General features: G+C 48.9%; 1 protein-coding gene across 1 annotated transcript in view; it reads right to left on the minus strand.

Annotated features, from left to right (window-relative positions):
- SDK1 (sidekick cell adhesion molecule 1) overlaps positions 1-23,795 on the minus strand; it is a 456,939-nt gene that overhangs the window by 97,006 nt on the left and 336,138 nt on the right. The gene's annotated exons all lie outside the window — the stretch shown is intronic.

The following is a 23,795-nucleotide window of genomic DNA, read 5'->3' on the forward strand; positions in this document are numbered from 1 at the left end:
TAACAGCCCCTCAAAGGCTTTAGCAAATCTCTTCTTACAAGACAAGGGGAGAGAAACCACAAAGACGCAAGCACCTCCATCCAAGCCACTTGGATCCTAATCAGGGTGGCCAGTCTGCCTGTGCCAGGGGTGGGTGTGGGTGGGTGAACTGGGCAGAGCTAGGCACCAGGGACAACTCTGCCAGCCGGGTAGCCCAAGGGCTGCAAGTCACCTGTCATGCAGCCCACACAGCCTGTTCACTCGATAGTGGGGATGTCACAGTGGGTCATCCAGAGCCCCGAGGACCCAGCCTATCCCCGGTGAACCACATTGCACACAGCAGCCTCCCTGATGAGGATCCGAGAAGAATAATGAGCCTTTGATCTCTGAAATCTGTGGAAAGATGTTTCTTCCCCCCTTGATTTTTAGTACATTCTATAACATTTTCTTAAGCAGCGGCAGCTAGTCAAGATTCCCATAGGATATATTACAATTGGAGATTTCTGGGACTAATTTGCCTCATTTCTCATTTAAGAAAATTTTCCCTATTAGGAAGTTTTCAATTTTCAGACCCATAAAATATTTTTTAAAAAGTTGTATTATAAGTATTTATGACTTCCCTTTTAGATTCCTTTATTAGAACCACAGAAATTGTCCCATTTTATTTTAGTGTATAGTACAACGGCACCTAAATTAAATATGAATATTTATTACACATGAAGTTACACATTAATAGTCCAATTTAAAAACTGAATACATCATAACTTTCCCCCTAACATCTGATATTTTGCCATTATAATTTCAAATATGTATATTATTCCTCAGCAAAAAATGCCTATTAATTCTTTACATTATTTATAACATTGTTTCAAGGGTATTAAAAATAACAAAGCACGTAAAGAATAAGATATTAAAGTTTACATATTCTAACTCACATCTCTTCAAGGCTTCCTTTCAGCCTTTAATTTTGAACCAGTTTGAGTCAAAACTCATGAAACAAAACTTAAGTTGTTGACAAAATAAAAAGTCATTACATTGGGAAAGCTTTGAAGATCATGAGCTCAGTGGGATGGATTCCCAGAAAACTTGTTTCTTTTTCTTTTGTGGGTCCTGGCTCTGCACTTAGGGGTCATTCCTGGTGGGGCTCAGTGGACCACATGGGGTGCTGGGGATTGAACTTAGACTGTCCCTACCTGCTGTACTATTGCTCAAGTCCCAGAATACTTGTTTCTTTTTTATTTTTTTGTTTTTTGGGCCACACCCAGGGACGCTCAGGGGTTACTCCTGGCCATGCACTCAGAAATCACTCCTGGCTTGGGGGACCATAGGAGATGCTGGGGATCAAACCGTGATCTGTTCTGAATTAGCCTCATGCAAAGCTAACACCTTACTGCTACATTATCGCTCTGGTCCCTGGGAAGGGATGTTTGGGCCACCTCTGCTGCTATTCAGAAACCATATGGGGTACTGGGGATTGAACCTGGGTCAGGATTCAGCAAGGCAAGCACCCACCCTTTTGTGCTATTGCTCTAGTCCTCAGAACTTTACTTTTCGTCTCCTCAACAGTGTGGAGCTTTTCCAAGGGGCACGAACAGCTCCTGTCTTCAAAGGATCCCAGGGAACCAAATACCAGGCCTGAGCAGAATGAAAGTCCCTGCAGAAGGTTGTCAGGGATCCCCAAGATAGAATCTCTGAGGTCCCCACTGAGACAGGGACATGCTGGGCTATGTCTCTGAGCCTCATGCTCAGTGAGTTCAGAGGAGGCAGTACTGCTGTGAGGTCAGACACCCCTACAGCCCCAAGAGGCAGATGCCCAGGGCCCCCTGACAAATCCCGCACTGATGAAGGGCTGGGCCAGGACATCCAGGACAGCCGTCGCACTGGGGTGCCTGAAAAATGCCACCTCTCCTGGTCATTTCTGCATCTCTGAAACTGCCTTTTGCCCAATTCCTGGACTCATTCTCTGAAGAGAATCTGGCATGGGTCCACACTTAGAGGGGCATGTCTAAAGGGGTGTGTCTAGACCACCGAACCCCCATGAGGTCGTCTGGTTCCAGATCTAGGGAGACTTCCTGGCACGCACGCTCCTTCCTATTCCCCAGGGCCTGGGGACATGGTAGGGGTGCAGCAGGACTCTTAAGATGCCCTGGAACCAGGACAGGCAGGGAAGAAAGGGGGGCAGTGCAATGTCATCATGGAACTTTCTGGTAACGCATCTCAGCAGTGAGATCATCAGTGGCTATGATCTGATGAGGACAGGGAGGTGAGGCCACTACCAGTTCCCAAGGCCTGTCTCGGGCCCCTGACACCGGACTCAAAGGCCTTTTACACACAGAAGGAACATTCTGGGGAGCTGGTTGACTCAGGTTTGGAGTAGGAGCTGCATTGGTGGACCTCCAACATTCTGTCCCAGGGAGGTGGGAAGCACCAGAAGGGCCACCCAGGGGCCCCAGGAGATTGTCTGGGCAGCATTGACCATGGGACGAGGATCAGAAAGGAAGAAGTAAACCATGTTTGCAGCTGCAGCAGCCCAGAGAAAAAACATCAGAAATCTTCAAAGACAAGTCCCGAAGAGAGCTGAGGAAAGGGCTGGGATGAAAGTGAAACACAGAAGCTATTGCAGAATTGCAAAAAGCCACATGAGGAGAAAGCCAGGATGTGGACAATGTTCTTCACAGAGGCCTGAAAGAAATGGAGAGGACCAACTGGTGCTGTGATCCATGACCTGAAAGGAAACAAGGAAGGAGTGAAGACAACAGCCCTCCTCCCCCAGTAGGACCTGCTGAGATGGAGATGGGGAAAGCTCCAGAAGGACCCGCCTCCCACACTTCAAGATCTACTCATCCCGACTGAAGTGCTAGACAGATTTCCTCTCTAGATGAGAGTTTCCTAAAATAAACATGAAGTACAAATAACTTAGAATTGCTGACATGATCTTAAAAAAAGGGAAGAAAAAGTTAGGGAGAAGCACTTTGGGTAATGATAAGATTTACTCTAAATCTCAGTTATCGCTATTGGGGGCTGACAGATGAGCGAAGCAGAGGCAAATATACCCACACAAGAACAGCCAAACAGAAACAGCCACACACAAGAACATTCACACAAGTACACCCCCAAACAAACACCGACACAAGAACAGCTACCAAATAAACCCAAACCCAAACACTCACACAGAACAGCCACAAGTACACCCAAACACAAACACCTACCCAAGTTTACCCATACACGAACAGCCACACAAATATACCCTCACACAAACACCCACACAATAACAACCACATAAATACACCTAAACATAAAGACCCACACAGGAACAACCACATAGATATACCCCAAAACAAATACCCCATAATAATAACCACACACAAATATACCCAAACACCAACACATGTACCCATACAAGAACAGCCACACAAATACACCCAAACGCAAACACCCACACAAAAACAGCTACACAAACACACCCAAACACACACATAAGAACAGCCATAGGTACAGCCAAACATAAGCACCCACACAAGTTTATCCATATAAGAACAGCCACACAAATACACCCAAATACAAACACTCATACAAGAACACCCACACAAAAAGACACACAAGTATACCCAAACACAGACGTCCACCAGTACACTTACACCAAAACATCCATGCAAGTATACCCACTGACACAATTATATCCAAATACCCACACAAGAACAGCCACATAAATACACCCACACAAAAACAGTCACATACCTAGTCAACTGGTTGTAAGGAACAATTTCACAGACCAAAGGTGGGAATGGAGGTATTTCAACAAATAGTATTGGTGCAAATGAACATTCACGAACTAAAAATTCAGCTGGGTGCTATGGACCAAGTTAATCCATGATAGAGCAGAGATTTACAAGTACAATGTAAAACTACAAAGTTCCAAGAAGAAAACATGGATGAATTCTTTGCTACCTAGGCCTTGGGCCGTGTTCATAAACATGACATCAAAGGCACAATTCAACAAAGGGAAGAAAATCAATAAACCAGACTTCAAAGTTAAAATGCTTGTTCTGTGAAAAACCCTCCACAAGTAAAGGGGCTGGAGCCCAATGGGAAGAGCCTCAGCACAACACAGAGTAGGACCGGGTTCGATTCCCGGTGTCTCCTGGTCCCCTGAGTACTGCCAGGAGTGACATGGGAGCAATAAGTCAGAAGTAGTTCTTGAGGAGCTCTGGGTGTGGCCCCAAATAGAAATAGGAGAAAAAGTAAGAGTGGTGAGAGATTATAATTATTTCAGACAACAAAGATATCCTGTGTCTGGCATTTTCTCAGAAATACCAAGGCAGCAGTGGAAACACATCTGGTTCTGAGCAGGCATAGGGTGGTAGGCCATACTCTACTGCGGAGGAGCCACAGGGAACCATGTTCAGGCCAGAGCCACCTCTGCTTGCTACCGACAGGAGCAAACAACAGTTAAGCAGTGCTGCCACTTGGGGAAGTGGGCAGCTCCCATCCTGCTCTGATGCTGAGAGTGTTCTGGCATTTCTACAGGGGCCAATACAGGGCCTCATGGGAACTCACACAGCAGCATGTGGTCTGAGCCCCCCCAAACTGGACACAATTCCATCATCAGGGCAGGCACAGGCCACATTGGGGAGCTGAGGGAGCAAAGAGGAGGACCCCCACGGGTCCTTGAAATGGATTCATTGCTTACAGTGGTTCTCTACATGATAGGATCAATGGATTACTATAAGACTGAATCACGGGATCTCTATATAATGGGATTGTGGGATCTCTACACGATGGAATCATGGAATGTCTATGATGGGAATCTACAGAATGGGATCTCTACATGATGAGATCACTGATCACTACATGATCGAATCACTGGATATTCTACAAGACTGGACTGTGGGATCTCTACAGGATGGGATCACGGGGATGTCTATTAGACAGGATCATGAGGATCTCTACATGATGGGATCACAGGACCTCTACATGATGTGATCATGGGATCTCTACATGATGGGATCACGGGATCTTTGGATGAGAAAAAAGGCAGAGTCTGAGGGGTAGATGATAGGGCAAACTGATGGCAAGGGCAGGGATGTAGACAGACAGGCAGAAAGGTAGGTAGATAGGTGGCAGACAAGTGACAAGCTGCAGACACAGCAGGTGACAGACAGGTGATAGACACAGTGCAGACAGAGCAAGAGCACTGGGTGCAGAAGGTCTGTATGGGTGGGACAGGTGTGGGGACCGTTCTAGGCAGCCAAGAAGAAGGAGCAAATGCAGGTAAAGAGAGAGCTGTGGCAACTATGTTGCCTAGAACCTTTCAGACCTTTTCAGGAAACCTCCTGTCCTGCTTATATCTCCTAGGACTCTCTTCCTGCTCTGATCAAGTTTGGTGCTTGGATGTGCAGGGCGGAGGAGGAAGGAGGGAAAGAGACACTGAGGATGGTGGCCGGCAGGCCACAGAGGACGAGCACAGAAATTGGACCCAGCAAACATCGCTTCAGCCAGTTAGTGAATTAAAAATAAAAAGATTAAACAATTCACCAGACTCCAAGGGTCATGGAACAGGAATTTATGCTTTTAATTATAACCTTGCAGTGATATTGAAAAGAGAATAAATTACATGCACTGTGCTCTAAAGAAAAGTAGAGACATATTAGAAAAGTTTTCATTAAAGCTACCACAAAGGGGGGAAAAAGGGTTATGGTGATGAATTATTACTTTTGGCTATTAAAAAATTCCTGTTCAATGAAACAGCTAATTACACAATAATGCCTCCCAAATGAAACTGTAACGTGTGTCTTGTTTTAATCATCTGCATACTGTGTCTTCTTTTGCTCAGAAACTGTCAGCTTGGAATGAAGAGTTTAACAGCCCTCTGGGATATATTTGTGAAATAAAGGAATTTGCCCCAAATGACATTTTGTCATGCAAAGGATTTGGGCCACTTCTGGGAGGGATGGAGGGAGGGACAAAGGTTTGATGTGAAAAGAAAGCCAAAGGCTGAGCAGTGCCAAGGTCTGAGGCCAGGACAAATCAGCTGAGGCAAGAAACAATGAGCCTGTCTACTGGTCTACCAGGTACCCAACTCCCTCTCTGGGTTTGTCATATGTCCCAAAGGTAGAAAGGGCCGTTCGTTCTCTGTGATACAGAGATAAGAAGTGTATATGTCAGCCACGCAGATGAAACACTCTGAATATGGTTATACTCTATAAAAATACCGAGGATGCGATAGCAGAGCAAATAGCATTTTGCGTTAGACAAAGGAAAAATATCTCACAGAAGCAGGCACACATCAGCAGAGCTGGAAATGCCTGCTGGTGAATAATGGAAATAAGGGCGTACACAGGTCCTTACTCAAATGCCAAGCTGGCAAAGAGGTGATTGAATCAGGGTTGGAAAGGAAGCAAAAACCATTGCTGCCTTTCCTTCTGAGAGACAAGACACCGGGTAGGAGCTTCTAGATAAGGGTCAGTGGCTCTGACCTGTCTCAGGTGTGAAGCCTGTTTCAGTTGAATTGTGGGAGGGGTTCACACACAGGCCCCTTCTACAGTCTTAGCAAGAATTAGCTCATCTGCATTGAATATATAGGACAGTGAAAATGGAGTCTGGTGGGAGTCCAGATCATCACGGTGTTCTGGGAAAGGTTGTCCCGGCTCATGGAGGCAGGAGGCAAGATCCAAGACTTTACCTTGGAGAGGAAATTTTGAAGTAAACACAACACTTAAGCTACAACAATAAAAAACTCACTGAACTCATGTACTGTGTCTCCAACAATCTGATCAGCAAGGTGCCCGCTGACCCGGAAGTACTTGTAAGCTCAGACGGGGGCGTGGGGTGGAGTGGGAAGGGAGGTTTGGGACCTGGCTGTTAGCTTTAGGGTATCTGTGCTAAAAGGGGTGTATGGAGAAGCTAGAGAAATCACATAAGGAAAATTAGGAAAACTACTATCTAAAAGCATCAATACTTCAGGCTTGAGATAAGAAAATTACTGGATCAAGAAGATACCATTAAAAAAATAGATTTAGGTGGTGCAAGCGGTAGGGCATTTGCCTTGTACAAGGCTAACCTAGGAGGAACCACAGTTAGATTCCCTGGTGTCCCATATGGTCCCCCAACCCAGGAGCGATTTCTGAGTGCATAGCCAGGAGTAACTCCTGAGTGTCACTGGGGATGGCCCAAAAAGCAAAAACCAAAACCAAAACAAACAAAACAAAAAGCAAAACACCAATCCCCCCCAAAAAACAGATTTAGTTGAAAGTTGAATAAAATTCTAAGAGATATTCCAGTGAACTTTCTGAGAATGAAAAACAAGTATTTTGCCCCTGATGAAAAGAATCAGTATTAAAATCCTTCAGAGAGAAAGAGAGAGGATCAAGGTATAGAGATGACCAGCCAGGTTCTGCCAGTAGGGATGTGAGACTTGGCCCAGACTGGCCCGTCTGAGCCCAGGCAACAAAGTAGGACAGATAGAAAGACATAGCCAGGGAATCAACAAAGCCCTGTTCCACAACCCAGTCATACAATGCCCTGGGGAGGGGGGTGTTGAGGAAAGGACAGAGAACACTAACACACACTAGACACAGCCCCTGCATGGCAACGAAGGATGTGTGGGATGAAAGTATGGGACTCATGAAAAGCTCATGAAATGGGATCCCCATGTCAGAGGCAGGGGTGTGTGTGTGTGTGTGAGTGTGTGTGTGTGAGTGTGTGTGTGTGTGAGAGAGAGAGAGAGAGAGAGAGAGAGAGAGAGAGAGAGAGAGAGAGAGAGAGAGAGAGAGAATGTGTATAATGTGTAAGAGTGCATTTTTCCTCTGCCCTCCCTCTTCTCTGCTCTCGACCCTCACCTCTCTATTTCCTGCCCACACTCCATTTTGGATAAACTAGTCCTTTCATGAAGTGACTGTTTTAGGACTGTCAAACTCATGACTTGGTATTAACACAAATGCTCCTGGTGGGTGTTGACACGTGCTTGGCTGGGGTTCAGAGGCTCCAACAGCTGGTGCCCCTGGGTAACACAAGGCACATGGGGTATGCAGGCAAATTCCAGGCACCACATGCCCCTTTAACAGCTTCCTTCCCAATAGTACAGGAAGCAGAACAGGTCCTGAGCTTCTGGAGCCAAGGGACCTGCACAGACCCAGATGTGATCCCACCATGCTTACAGGAGCTCAAGAAGCAAAGGTCATGGACCAATTTCTGGGCGTCCCAGAGCCATGGGGGCTGCAAGGTCGTGAATCATCGTCTTCCCAGAAACTTGCGTTCCAAGCTAGGCTGGATTTACTGCCTCGAGGATGTTGTGCTGAGTGCGACAGTCAATCTCACAGACCTTTACTACCCAGCTCGGCCACGAATACTAATGGGCACCTGCCCTGGGCCTGGTCTCTCTGCCCACAGTCAGTACTGACAGGCTCAAGGCCACTGAACCCTGATCACCGGAAAAGTGGGGATCAGCTTGGGTCCAGGCCCTCACCTGCATGCTGGGGTGTCCCTTCATGAAACCCCAGACTGGAGGGTCATAAATATCATCTTAGCCCTAGAATATATGTCTTGGTCCCAAGCCCAGACCCTTGAAAGAAGTGGGGCCAAGAGAGGATGAGGTGCATAGGTAGGCAGTGTCCACACTGTAGGGCCAGGCCTGGGGGTGAAGATCCAAGTTTGTCACAGGGAAGGTGGGAGGGAAAGTTTCGTGGGATGTGAGGCCCCCAAAGTCTGTGACTCTTAGATTTTCCCTTCCTGCTACTACATCTTCATGGAGCCCTGACTAGAGGTTAATCCTCCTTCCGTGTGCACAAATCAAAGATGGGCAAGTTCCCCTGCAACATCAGGACCTGGTCTGTGCCTACAAGGCTGGGAGGTGGCAGGGGCAAGGTCCCTCAAATTTTTTCAGGGTTCTGGAAAAGCTCAATTTGCAGAACAGATCAAGAAAACTCAAAGGCAGAGAAGGGGGCAGGTGGCAAGGGGCAACCTCAGGAGTGAGAGGGGGGAATGATTTGGGGACAGGGACCCTGATGAGGGCACGAGGAAACCTTTCAATAGCAGGAGTGGGGAAACCTCCAATGGTCACAGAGTGAGCTACTGGCTCATTTCTCTGGAGTGTCTTTAAACCGCTGGCTTTGCTCCCCATGAGAAAATACATCCAACGTGCAGCCCTCACCCCACTCAGAACCAACCATGGTGCCTTTTTAGACAAGAAACCCAAAGGGCAGCATTTGGGGGACCTATCAGCCTTAAGAGTTACCTGCAAATTTAGAATGAGTCCCCATGGATGGATACTCCCAGCGCAGGGGTCTTCAAACTACGCGCCCGCGGGCCAAATATTGTATTTGTTTCCCGTTTCTGTTTCTTCACTTCAAAATAAGATAATATGTAAGCTGCATAGGAATTTGTTCATAGTTCTTATTTTCACTATAGTCGGTCCTTCAACGGTCTGAGGGACAGTGAACTGGCCCTGCTGTTTAAAAAGTTTGAGGACCACTGCTCCAGAGCAATCCCAAAACTTTTTCGGGGGCTCCTGGGTGTTTCCCCAACAGAACATCGCTCTTGTAATGGGGCTAATTTGATCACCGGGCCTCATCCAAGGCTCCCGAGACCCACGGCCTTTTTCCATTATCTCCCACGCGTTTCTGTGCATTATTGTGAAATGAATCTCTTCCTTTCCCGGGTATGAAAGGCTTGATTTATTCTGTGAACATTTCATTGTTTCACAGTCTCCCCCCCTAAATGCCTTCATTAAGCTTTCAGGGAGGAGGCAGGCTGGGCGCTGTAGATGGAGGGGTGGTGCTGGGCAGATTTGGGATCTGAGCAACCAGCCTTAGGGAGATGAGCTGGAGTGAGGAGGACCAGCTCAGTGGGAGAAGCACAGAGAAGCAGATTCGTGAGATAGAAGGAGAGGGGTCTGGGGAAGGAAGGGTAATAAGGAGATGGATGGAGGGGCAGGTGAATGGATGACAGTTTGTGAAAGGGTCACTGTGTGGAGGAAAGGAGGGATGAGGAGATGGATGGGTAGAAGAGAAGGATGGATGGAGGGAGAGAGATGGATTAATGATGAAGTGAGGGGTGGAAGGGGGATTGGATGGACAGGATGGGTGGAAGGATGGATAATGAATAGAAGGGTGGAGAGAGAAATGGAGGGAAAGTGGGAAGAGGTCTCATACCCTGATGAGGCACTCAGGCTGGTGGTGGGACAGAGATGGTGTGATTTACCGCTATCTGTGAACAAGGCCCTGCTCTGTGCCAGCCAGACTCGCCATCTTCTAGAGTTTGGATCTTAGTCTGGAAATGGGAATAGTTGGAGTTTTCACCAAAAACACATAAGAAAGAACCTCGAGGGAAGGCTGGGGGAAATGGGGAGGGTGGCGGTGCAGGTTCCAGGCGCTCTGTGCACACTTGTGCTGCTGTGGCCCCTCATGCCAAGTGCTCTCCAGCTCTGTCTCTGGGGAACAGGCCACAGTGGGGAGCACTGGCTAGTCCTAGGGGCCAAGCCAATGCAAGTGCAGTTGGTCCTGTGCCCACCCCTGTATCCAGACTTCAGACAGATAGTACAGAAAGAATACCCAGACGCAAGTTTCTGTCTAAGAACCAGGCTGACTCTCAATGGCTTTGTCCCCTGGGATTTGCCTGCAGGTGCCTGACCAGGAGGGCTGGCCAGCTTCCCCCTCAGACCTGCCTCCCCGAGAGCCCCTGCTCAGGGCCCAGACTTCCTGTAGGTTGTGCACCCACAGGGCAACCTCCCCACTTCTTCCCGCCCCTTTTCCTCCCTCTCCGCTCAGGATGCAGTGGCAGCTGCACCAGGGGGCACCATGTCCAAGCTCGTGAGGCAGCTCTGGGGTTCCGCTGGGCTCTGGGGGCTCCGCTGGGCTCTAGGGGCTCCCTACACAGCCCAGCTTGGCCCCTCCTCCAGACCACTCCTCAGCAGGCCTCAAAACTGCAGCCAAACCCAAGGTCACCACCTACAAGCTACTCAGATCCCTTGATGCAAACATGGACTGCTGGTGTTGGGGTGCATGGTAGGAGGGCTGGCATGCCACCAGCATTGTCAATGCTCTGCTCCTCCCTTCCATGAGAGGGTTCCCCCCCCCCCAACACTGGGCAGTGCTCCTCTGGGATGGGGGTGTGGGGTCTGGTGCTGACCAAGTTTCCCTCACGGGGCGTTGGCCCCCAGCTCAGACCACAGACCAGCTCCCAGAATGTCCCAGTTTCTGGTCTCAGCCTGGGGGTCCCCCCAGCCCTGATTGAAGACACATTTGCAGTCTCTGCCTCATCACAGACCCATGGAAGGGCTGAGGTCAGGGGGCTGCTCCCTGGGCAAAGCTGGGGTGTGGCAGCAGAGGCTGGGCTGAGGCTGAGGTGAGGGCCCCATAGCTGGTGTCGAGGGAGGGCTTGGAGGAGTCTGGACCAGGGCCCAGGGGCTGTGTGTGCAGAGGCCAGTGCTGGGACCTCATGCTGGGGCCTGCTTGGTTCCCAACCCTCCCCCTCTTACACTCCCTCATGGCCTCCCTCCCTTCCATGTCCTCTCTCCCTTTCTCCGCCCCAGGGCATGGTTGTCACCCTTCCCAGCTGCCCTCAAAATAAGCCACTTCTTTGTACTAGTCTCGTTAAACAGCATTTAGACGCATCTATTTAGAGGAAAGCACTTCCCCGGTTAGGATTAGCAGTCAAAAGAAACGCCAACAAACGAGAATTAAGTGAGCAAAAGCGGAAGAGGATTAAGGACCAGATTCTGCTGCAGGAAAAGTTCTTCTGGGACGTTCCTTCAGAAATGGTGTCAATGAGGAAGCTTTTCCGGGCTAGAAGATAGAAGAATTTCCATGATAATGAACCAATTGTCAAGAGAAATCCTGGTCCCTGATTTGCATCCCGGAAACAAAGAGGATGTTTACAGATGCTGGAAGGAAAGGGAGATTTGTGGGCCTAGTCAGCCTGTAGCTCTTGATCAAATGGAACCGGGTTTATGGCCTCTAATGCCTGCTTTATTTTTATTCTGTTTTTTTTTTTTTTTTTGAGCCACAACTGGTGATGCTTAGGGGTTATTCCTGGCTATGCACTCAGAAATTGCTCCTGGCTTGGAGGACCATACGGGACACCAGCAATTGAACCCAGGTCTGTCCTGGGTCAGCCATGTACAAGAAAGCACCCTACTGCTGTGTTATCACTCCGGCCCCCTTATTTGTATTTTTTATTATTTATTTTTGGACCACACTTGGTGGTGCCTAGAGGTTACTCCTGGCTCTGTGCTCAGAAATTACTCCTGGCATGCTCAGGAGACCCTATTGATGTCAGGGATTGAACTTGGGTTTGCTGCAAACTAGGCAAATGCCCTCCCTGCTGTGCTTCAGCTTCAGCTTATTCTATTTTTTTGGGATGGGCACACCCAGCTTCTGCTTCAGGTTCTGCTCTCAAAAATTGCTCCTGGCAGTTTCGGGGGACCATATGGGATGTCAGGAATTGAGCCCAGGTCCTTCCTGGATCAGCCGTGTGCAGGCAAATGCCCTACCACTGTGCTGTCTCTCTGACCCCAACAAGCTTATTCTTGACATCAATCAACTTAAAACAACACGGTTGGAAAACAAAGTCTGTAGGGTTGTTGGCTGAAAGATAAAATCAAGGACCATCTTCCTTGATGGCGAACCTATGGCACATGTGCTAGTGAGCGCACGTGAAGGCCTTGCAGCTGGCATGTGGGGAGGGGTCTGCAATTAAGATATGCAGTGTGGGCGGGAAGGCACAAAAGAGGTGCAAAGCAGGTGTCTTCTTTGCAGCTCACCTGATAACAGGGCTGGACTGGCCATTGGGAGGACTGGGCATTGTGTGGCAGTTTGGCACTTGGGCTCAAAAAGGTTAGCCATCACTGAATGTGGTAAACTGATCTCAGCTGACTTCTTGATCTAAGTCTCTACAGCAGTGTTAGCTGAAGCCCGAATCCAGCTGGTGTCAAGGCCTGAAACCTCCAGCACTAACTGACTCTTGTCAGAAACCACTGTGGGCTTTCAGAAAGCCTCCGGCCTGAACTTCGGTCACCAAGAGACGGGGCTGCTGCTGCCCATCGGAAAGGAGAAGCTGCTCTTGATGTTGCCAGCTAGGCCAGGCCCAGCTAGGCTGAGCCCACAGCCTACCTGCACAGTGGTCCTCAAACTATGGCCTGAGGGCCACATATTGTATCTGTATTTGTTTTGTTTCTTCACTGCAAAATAAGATCTATGCAGTGTGCATAAGAATTCGTTCATAAGTTTTGTTTTTACTATAGTCAGACCCTCCAATGGTCTGAGGGACAGTGAACTGGCCAACTGTTTAAAAAGTTTGAGGACCCCTGGTCGCAGCTCACACCAGCCTCAGACATGCCCTGTAGATGTGGTATGTACGGTACGTGACTCACACAGGGCAAACCGCAGGCCTGGGCCCAGCTGAGCTAGCCTCATGCTCGCTGTGCAGAAATGACCTCGTTTCCACACACTCTGGGTTCATTTGCAGGGCCAAGGATGAGGCAGGAGTCAAGGGTCAGCTAGGGGTGGGGGAACACCCCACCTTTGGAGGAAGGTATTTGCTCAAGGCCTGAAAGTCTTCGAAGAGGCTGGATTTTCAGGGGCGAGTCCCTGGAATCCTCTGGCCTTTATGTCCACCATGTTTTTCTTGGAACTGACTGTCAGACCCTGTATGCAGGTTGCTGTAGGAGATTCTGGCTTTGGGCTAGCCTCCATCTGGATCACCCAGGAAAAGGCTCGAAAGGAAGAGGAAAGAAAGTTCCAGAAGTAGTGTCTGTTAGGGGAAGCTCCCAGTAGCCCCGTCCCCCCAGATGCATCTTTGCAGGTAGAGACAGGGCAGGGTGAGCAGGCTCCTTTCATAACTTCCGCATTATTTGTTTATTTATTTATTATTTATTTATTTAAGCTTTTGGGCCACAGCTGGTGGTGCTTAGAAGTTACTCCTGGCTTTGCACTCAGAAATTACTCCCAGCTGGCTTAGGGAACCATAAGGGATGCCACGTGCAAGGCAAATGCCCTCCCTGCTATGCTAGCACTCCAGTCACATAAACACAATAATTTGAGCCCTTGCAGGGCCCTCCCTAGTCCCGAAAACTCCTTAGAGTCAGTTTGCGCACAGGTGAAGAGCTTCGAGGGGCTAGCTGGGATGCTCCCCCCAAACTCAACGGATGCAATATGGGGAGCACCAGTGGACGCCATGAGGCACTTCCTCAGCTGCCGCCTCTGCTAAGCTCCTACAGGATGTGCACCTGCCGAAGCCCTGGCACCCTGCAAACCACTGACCCAGGTGGGAAGGAGCTCGTAGGGCTGGCACTGCACATGAGTACTATGGGATGGCTCTTCCTCTCACAGTTCAGTCAACTTAGGCCAGTGTCTGCAGTTCTTTCTCTTCACCCAGGAGATAGCGAGCAGGAAGGAGGGCCCCCAGAAGACCTCAGGGAGAGATGCCACCCACGTCCTGCCACCGGTAGTGAGGAAGTGGGTGTCCAAGTCCTTCCGGTCCAGACAGCAACCCTTGGCAGGTGTGTGAGCCCCCTGGGATCTTTCTCTGTCTTGTGGCTGTAGATAAATTGGAGAAAGAATGTTCAGCTAAATCTTGCTGAAGTGAAGATGAAAGGAAAGAGACAGGAATGAGGAGGACAGCGTGGGCCTCCCTGCCAGATGGACCGATGTGGACCCACAGATAGAGAAGAAAACCCAGAAACCCAAGAATATGAACAACTGATTCGGGGAAAAAAGTCCCAAGGAAGTAAAGAAAGGTGATGTGTCATAAAGGGAAGGGACAAGTGGGTCCTCTGCCAGTTGCTCAAATGTGTCAGGGATTTAGAGGGGACATGGGAATATGCAAACTCGGTTGGAAAGGCGATTTTCAGGGACCTGGGAGAGTTTTAGAATTGACTGGGAGATCCACAACCAACAGTGGTGGCTGTACACAGAGGACGGAGGGAAGTCAAGATACAGGATGCAGCAGGGGGTGGGGGGGTGACTAAACCCTGTAAAGGGGCTCATCCAGCTTCACCCCAACTCTGGCACAGCAGGGGAATCCATCTTGAGAAAGATGACCAAGGTGATTGGAGGTCCAGGTGGCAACTGTGCAGAGGGGAGCCACCCCGAGCCACCCAGGCAGGCAACACACGGGTGAGAATTGTGGAGAGGAGGAGGAATTCTGGGGGGAATGATATTGTCCTTGAATGGTGTCCTCTGCCTTGCCACACCCTGCAGGGGAGATGAATGCTGAGACCTGAGGCTGTCAGATCCACTGCAGGTGTGTATGTGGGAAGAACTCACAAAGATGAGCAAACCAGGAACCCTAGAGATACGATTAACTGTCACCATAGGGTGAGATTTGGGGGAATGGGGGCTCTCCCTGCTATAACCTTGGCAAAGGAGAGCCTGGGCCCTTTCCCTCAGGAACCCCAGGACCCACCTTCAGGGGTCAAAAGCAACAGGAAGATGGTGTGGGGGTTCTTGTGCCCCCCCCCATGATGCTGAAATCCAAGCACCCTACCCTAGAGGCCCTTGGGCAGTTAGGGATGGACAGGGCTGCTGCTAAGGGCTGCTCACCTGCCCCTTAATCCCCACATCCCGGAAGCAAAGGGCAGACCTGAAAGGCTCATTCTTGGGTTCCCAGGAGTCTGTCTTGTTCCTATGATGAGATAACCTTGCCAGGTACTGACAAACAGGTCTGACTTTTCCTAGTTCAGGGGGAAAGAAAACTGGGTTCCCAGGGAAAGGAGCTATGGGATGCTGAAGTAAAGCAAAGGGGAGACTGAGACCCTGAGACCCTGGTTGCTATTATTCTGCTGCATCTCACAGTCAAAAACAAACAACGCCCTTTGCGTTTCATGGCGGTTGGATCATTTTCTTGGTGTAAAAGAAGGTTCAGAGGCACGAAGGTAAGAAACTCCAGGACTGACAACGGACGAATGACTAGTTTGCTTACTTCACATTACTAGATGCAAATCAGACACCCAGGAGATACACATCATCATACACAGCCAGAATAATGCCCCCCGATAAATCAATATTAGGGCTCCCACATAATTCAGCACACCCGTGAGCAGACACGACATTTTCATCCATCACCGAGAAATCGTGGCCCGGTGGCCAGGAATGCCATCTCCTGGGCAAATGCCACTTTCGAATAAACGATATGCTTATTAAAAACGTGTTCTTAGGAAGCGGGTGATTAATTCCCCGCACCTCAGCATCCCTGCTGCCAGGCTTGGCACATGGGCAGGGTAGAGAGTTCAAGAGGGGGCGGGGCATGTCCTCAAACATTCAAGTTTGGAAATGAGGGACAGGAGAGCGAAGGATGGGAAGGTGGGGGAGGCCTCAGATTATGGGGTGTCTCCTGCAGAGGGTTCTGAAGAAAAACTGAAAGAAAATTCTCCCCTTCCCCACTTTTTTTTTGTTTGTTTTGGGGCCACACTCAGAAGTGCTCAGTGGTTATTCCTGACTCTGCACTTGGGGTCTTTCTGTTAGGATCTAAGATTTAGAATTAACTGTAACCTAAATGTTGAGGTTAGAAATATGGTGTGCCTTTAGAGATAAGATTGCTTTGGCTTCTGTATTCTGCTTGTTTAAGGAAGTTAACTGTGGTAAACTTGGCTTTGCTGTGAGCCTAAGTGCAACCATGACAGGCTGCAGTTTTAAGGAATACTAGACCCAGAAGAACAGCCAGTTCCTGGAACCAGACTCTATGGGGAATATTCAAGGAACTGGCAACCTGGTCAGATATTGGAGGCTAAATAACAATTGACAAAGAGGGCCAGATGACTCTATATTCTGGGTCTGGAGGCATACCCAGATATCTATCTGTTGTTATATCTTTTGGGTTTTTTTGTTTGTTTGTTTGTTTGTTTTTGGATCACACCTGGAAGCACTCAGGGGTCACTTCTGGCTCTATGCTCAGAAATCACTCCTGCCAAGCTTGGGGGACCATATGGGATGCCGGGATTCAAACCACTATCCTTCTGCATGCAAGGCAAATACCCTACCTTCATGCTCTCTCTCCAGCCCCTGATGTTATATTTGAACTACAACCAATAAGCCCAATCTTGTACGAAGGGCCAATAATACCCATAGGCAGGATCCTCTAGACTGAGCCCCATGCTCCCTTTAAATTTGACATGTGAACCATTCTCAGGGTTCTCATTTCTTAGATGTTGGACTCCAGCATGCTAGAACAAACTCCCTTGCATTTATATTACTGCCTGTCTCCCTGGTTGTCTTTTGGGTGGTGGATCCTGAGTTCTGGACTTAAAATTCCGGGCAGTGCTCGGGGGACAATATGAGATGCTGGGGATCAAACCTGGGTAGACAGCATGCAAGGTAAATGCCCTCCTCATTGTGCAATTACTTGCCCCCCCCAAGAATTTTTAAAAGTTAATAGCCTCATTGAGTCTTTTTTTTTTGGGGGGGGGCATATCCGGCAATGCTCAGGGGTTACTCCTGGCTGTCTGCTCAGAAATAGCTCCTGGCAGGCACGGGGGACCATATGGGACACCGGGATTCGAACCAACCACCTTTGGTCCTGGATCGGCTGCTTGCAAGGCAAACGCCGCTGTGCTATCTCTCTGGGCCCTCTCATTGAGTCAAAATGACCATTACCAAGAATCTCTGAAAACTCTGCTGCCTGTCACATATACTCCCTTATAAATTTTTAATTTTAAATAAAATCACTTAAAGCACTCACTAAAAACAAGAGTAACAAATCTTACATACATACATTTAATGCATTCATAAGAATAATTATATTTTCCAAAACAAAAAGTTAGAAGACTTGCACTGTTTTACATCAAAAAAATTTTTTTTTCAATGTTGGCTTAATACAAGACAGCTGGATTCTTAAATCTGCCTTTGCATTCTATTTACATTTTAAAATAAGTATTCATTATGAGTCGCTTTCTTTCATCTCTCCCTTCTATCAAGAAAATCATTATACTTTTTTTTTTTTTGTAAAATTATATGTGTTGGCTGTTGTTTCATTGCATCTAGGAACTTTGTGGCAGCAGAGTAACTGGCACGATTCAATATTTGTTGTAAGAAAAGGAGATTCTGTGTCCAGTGGGCTGGTGAATACTGGCTTAGAGGGTCTTTAAAAATAGTGATTCTTGGGCCCAGAGAGATAGCACAGCCGAGTTTGCCTTGCAAGCAGCCGATCCAGGACCAAAGGTGGTTGGTTCGAATCCTGGTGTCCCATATGGTCCCCCGTGCCTGCCAGGAGCTATTTCTGAGCAGACAGCCAGGAGTAAGCCCTGAGCAATGCCGGGTGTGGCCCAAAAACAAAAACAAAAACAAAAAATAGTGATTTTGGGGGCTGGAGTGACAGTACACTGGGAGGGAATTTGCCTTGCATGTGAATGACCTGAGCTTGATCCTCAGCATCCTGTGTGGTCCCTGGGTCTGCTGGATGTGATGCCTGAGCACAGAACCAGGAAGTAATCCCTGAGCACCCTTGAGCACCACTGGGTGTAGCCCCCAAACTAAAATAAAATAAAATAGCATTTGTCTCCTTAGCTCACTGTCCTCACAAAATACAGAACCTAGTAACAAGGAAACTAGGTTTGGGGAGGATTGGAGAGAGAGAGTACAGAGGCGTCTGTGTAGATAGCACAGTGGGAGGGCATTTTACCTTGTACCTGGCCAATGTGGGTTTGATCCCTGACATCCCATATGGTTCCTGAGTACTGCCAGGAGTAATTCCTGGCTGCAGAGTCAGGAATAAGTCCTGTGCAGTGCAAAGTATGGCCTCAAGCGCGCTCTCTCTCTCTCTCTCTCTCTCTCTCTCTCTCTCTCTCTCTCTCTCTCTCTCTCTCTCTCTCTCTCTCTCTCCTCTCTCTCTCTCTCTCTCTCTCTCTCTCACACCACACACACACACACACATAAAAATTAATGAAAACTGGTAATCCCAGAAACACACAAGATGGGGAAAGTGCCATCTAAGTTGCATTGCATGACCCATGAATTCCCTCAAGGGTTTCAAAGTGGCTCTAGAGGCCCAATTGTGATCAACAAATGTCCGATAAACCACAGCAGCTAACCCAGGGTCAGGGGGCTGAAGAGGATTGGGCCCTGGTGTGCTGAAGACAGTGGATTTCTCTCGGTGGGTTCAGGGACACATATGACCCCAATCTGAAGCAGGCTCTGGGCTCTGTGTTCTGTTTCCTGCTAGTCATGCTGAGAAATGTGCAGACATTGAAGCTGCAGGGAACACCAGACTTGTGGACACAGTGATGGACACTGGGGCTAGAGGGAAGACAGTGGGGAGCCTTTCCCTATCAGAGAGTGCACTCAGTGAAGTGCTTGAACTGGAACTGGACACATTCTGGGCAGAGTTGATAACATCGTAGGGAGGTTGTTTGCTTTGAATGCAGCAAATTTGGGTTCAATTCCTAGCATCCTATATGGTCCCCTGAGCCTGCCAGGGGGGACTCCTGAGTTCAGAGCTGGGAGTGTGCCTTGAGCACCTCCAGGTGTGGCCCCCAAACTAAAACCAACCGAAGAGTTCTGTAGTTGACTATAGAGAAGTGATCCCTGAATGCAGAAAGCCTGCCCACAATCAAATACTGGTTTGTGTGTGAGGTGGAGGGATAGTGACAGATTCAGTTGTTGTTTATAGACAATAAGGAAAAGGAGGAAGTTGGGCAGCGGGGAGGGCAAGGAGTGATCCCTGCGCACAGAACGGGAGTCAACTCTGAGCAGGGTGTGGTCCCAACAAAGAAAAACCAAACTACTGTAACCCAGACCAAAACCAAACCAAAGGGAAAGAAAAGAGAATTTGGAAGAAAAGAGAGGAGAAAACAGTGTTTATGAAAGTCCCAAGGCAAAGGATCCCCTTATTACAGCAAAGAAAGTGGGGGTGTCGGTTTGCAGACATATTGTTCCCTAAAACAAGGAACCTGGTCCTGGTCCTATAGAGCCCAGACCTGGGCAGGATTAACAGATGGACAGAAGGACCTGGAGCTCGGGTCTTGACCCTGAATTCCTGGCAAGGCCGAGGGGTGGGCCCAATCCAAATCTAGGAAAAAAGAAGAGAAGTGGGGGACACTTCTGGGAAAGAAGTAGTGGGTGAACCCCGAGTCTCATAAACCATGTATCACAGTGACATAGTGGGCCAGAGAAGACCACAAATATTTCACCTGTCAGCACCTCCACTAAAGAATACGAGGGTGTTTGGTGAATAATAGAAAAAAAAATCACATTACGGGTGGGAGCCATAGGACAGTGGCCAGGGCATGTCCTGTGCAGCCAATCCGGGTTCAAGGTGCCTGGGTCACACGCCACCAGCTGGCTCCAGGCCCTCACCACTCCAGGCCTCGGCTTCTCTGCCCTTCCTCCTCCTCCTCCTCTTCCATCTTTCTCTGCACCACTCTGGGCACCTGCCAGGCCGAAGTGTCTTTTAAAACCAACAAGGAACAAACAAACCAGAGTGTGGATTTATCTGTTTAGATGTGCTGGGACCGAATAAGAAACCGAGTGGAACGCGTAAGGGTTCAAAGAAAATGTGCATGATCCAAAAATAATAATTACTGGACTTTTCAGAAAGAAAAGCAGTGAAGTGGGAAATGTCAGTCGGGCTTTCTCAGAAGCTGTGCAGAGCCAGACGATCAAAAACGGTCCCGAGAAAGGCTTTTGCTGGCTCTCGATGACAGCAAAGGAAATACTCGCATGCCCAGAGAACCTGCCAACTCCACAGACAGAAACTGCCCCCAACTGGGACCCCTGGCTCTGACCATCCTTAAGGAATCTTCCAGTGACCCCCCAGAAGGGGCAGAATCCCTGCTTTGAAAAAAAAACTGTTCTAAAAAACAAGAATTTTGCAAACATGCACCAATATTAAATCATAATAACATTTGGCCCCCTGCTGTAAATTGTGAGCAGAAACTAGGTTCAGAGAAGAGGGTGAGGGTGAGTGTGGGGGTATTTCAGCACCCCCAGACCTCTTGGGTGATGAAAGACTCTTTCGACATGAGGCCACGGCAATACTCATGCTGAGTTTTTGCTCTCTGTGTGGAAAGAAGTGATGAAGGGTTTGTTGGTAGAGAGACTCCCAAACCCAGGCAACTCACCCTGGAAAAGGGGGCAGTGTAGGGAGGGGCAGTTAGAGGGAAGGATGAAACCTCGGGGTGAGGTTCTGGGGAGCTGCAAGGGACACACCAGCTCAGGCTCTGGCTCTCCCATGAAACAAGGTGCCCAGGCCGCACCCCACTGCCTGTGCATTCAAGACAACACAAGTTGCTCTGGCACTGGTGGTCAGGATGGTTGGAGACCCTTGGAGACAAGCTGTGATGGTGGTGGCGCACCGACGTGCTGGGCATTAACACGCCTGCTTGGAAAACACGTTTCTCTCGAGATCTGAGTTAGCAATTCTGAAACTAGTGCTCGACAATGCCAGGGTTAAATGAGGAAATAAATTGCAGGTAATGGGGACTGAGGTTTCTCCCTGTCAGGGGAAGAAATTACAAATAAGAAACTGGAAATTGGAAAGAACCCGTGGTCCTTCGTCAAAGCGGAGACGCCCGCCTGAGGGCGAGGTTATGTAAAACATGTCCAGTGGGTGCAGAAATCAAGATTTCCCTGTGTGTGTACTTCAGGCCAGATCCTGAGGCCACTAGGGGCACTGTGACACCCCAGGGCAGTGAACACACGCAGCACACAAATCTTAAAGCTTATTTTTCATATGGGGGCTACTCCTGGCACTTCTCAGGCCTTTCTCCCAGTTCAGTGCTCAAGGATCACTTCTGGCACTTCTTGGAAGATCATATGTGATGTTCCAGATAGAATCGGGGCTAACTACCTGCAGGGTAAGTTACATGCTTGAGGAACATGCCAGGGACGGAAGGAGTCGGGTATATGTAGGCATGTGGTGCCTCTGACCACTGTCCCCCTCTCTTCAGACTGTGTGTCAGGGCTTACTCGGGTGTTGTTTAAATTAATTATGAAGGCATTTAGGATGGGCTTGGATGTTGTAGATGGAGATGGAGGGACCTTCTCTAGCCATCCCAGGCCACGTGGCTCTGCAACCCCCCTTCAGCAGGCAGGTATCTGGGGTCCAGGAGAGCGGCGAGTATAGACTCACTCACAGGCAGGCTTCCAGAAAGATAACATCTTTATTTGCCTGGCCATCATGAATGGCCAATATTATAAAACCTGTTTAAGCACATGCCATCCTTAGCTTGCCCTGCGTCTTAGGTTTCTTTCAGCCATCTCTCCTCTGACCTCCAACCAGGCAAATCCCTTTGGCCCCTTAGGCAAAACCTTTTATAATCTCCCAAGACCTTCCCAGGAATGGGAGGGTCTAGTAGGTAGTGTTGCAGGGGTCTTGCAGGTAAGATCAAGTTACACAGGAAGAATGGGGGGGATGGGGCCAAACTTGGGGTGGGAAAGGATGAGTCACTGGCAATCCTGGGCCTCTGGGGGGGTGGGGACAGTCCTGGCTCCCAGGCAATCCGTCCATACTGAGCCTGTCTTGGTGCCCGTAGCAAATCCCTTTTCTGCTAATTTTCTGGCAGCACCCCTCGCCCATTCTGTGGCCTAGGCTTGCAGTGGGGCATGTGGGAACTAGGTAGATTCGGCTGCATCCATATTGGCCCCTGGGAGCATGGCCAAATATACGGGCCCCGGTCGTCAACCCCCAACTTCTCTTTGGCCCCTTGCCAGCCCAGGAGCACTGAGAAAGCCAAAAAGGGCATCAGACACATCAGATGGGGACCTGCCCTCTGGCAGTCTGGCCATTTGCTCCTAGCCTTGCTATAGACCCCCCGCAGAACTAGCAAAAATGCAGTCAAGCCTTGCACCAGGGAAACAAGAGTGGAGAGAGGCTGCAGTTCACCTTCAGAGCCCCCTTGGCCCTCCTGAACCCCGCCCCCCTACTCACGCTGTGGTTATCTGTGCTCTGGCTGCTCTGAGCAGGTACAATCCTGTCAAATGAGGCGTCTTTCTTCACGTCTGAATTATTCACGGCACATTGTTCCCGCTGACAGGGACTGACTTTTTGTTTTGTTACCTAGAAACCAGGCCGAGCTGTCCTCGCATCAGCTCCGGCTCCTGGGGGCACCTGGTGGGTAGGGACTGAGGCAGGAAGTGGGGGGAGGAAGGGGATGGAGGAGAGGACAGGGGAGGATGAGGGAGGGAAGAAGGGAGGGGAGGGAGGGAGGGGAATAGAATCCCCCCTTTTTAGCAAGTTCCCTTGTCTCAAAAGGCTGGGGAGGATTACTAATGGAAGGCCTCCAAGGACCAATAAAATGATTTCACTTCACAATAATTTAACATTTTAATGCTTCCTAGAAAGGACTTTTTCCTCCCTACCACACTGCACCAACTTGCCAAGCTGTCTGGATTTCAGGGGAAATATTAATATGGGCTAAATTAGCCAGTGTAAAATAAATTATTCCGACAGAACAACACCCAGCAAAAGTTTGCTGAAGGAAGCAATAAATTAAAAAACCTGCTTGAAAACGCAATATTCAATTATAACTTCGATAAATCCCTGGGACAGGAATCGAGACAATGGTACTAAAAAGTCGTATAAATTTCACACACACAAAAGTGATTTCGGTTGGGCAGAATAAAAAAAAGAAAAAGAACCACTGTGGGGTCAGTATCACGGCCAGCAGCACCCTGACACTGAGTGACCAGCAGAGGTCAGCTCAGATGGCCACAGCCATGCACAAGGGCCCCCAGCATCTGGGCTGGGCTCGAGGATGCTGGTTCTACATGTGTTTGTTCCAGGTCCCAGACTGCTTCTTACTCTCCTGCAAAATGCTATTGTATAGATAAGGCTGACTTCTCAGCCAAGGCTTTTCCTAAACACCATCAATGCAAAGGTTAGGAGCACTG

The sequence above is a fragment of the Suncus etruscus genome, chromosome 15 (genome assembly GCF_024139225.1).
Source record: "Suncus etruscus isolate mSunEtr1 chromosome 15, mSunEtr1.pri.cur, whole genome shotgun sequence".
Taxonomy (NCBI): domain Eukaryota; kingdom Metazoa; phylum Chordata; class Mammalia; order Eulipotyphla; family Soricidae; genus Suncus; species Suncus etruscus.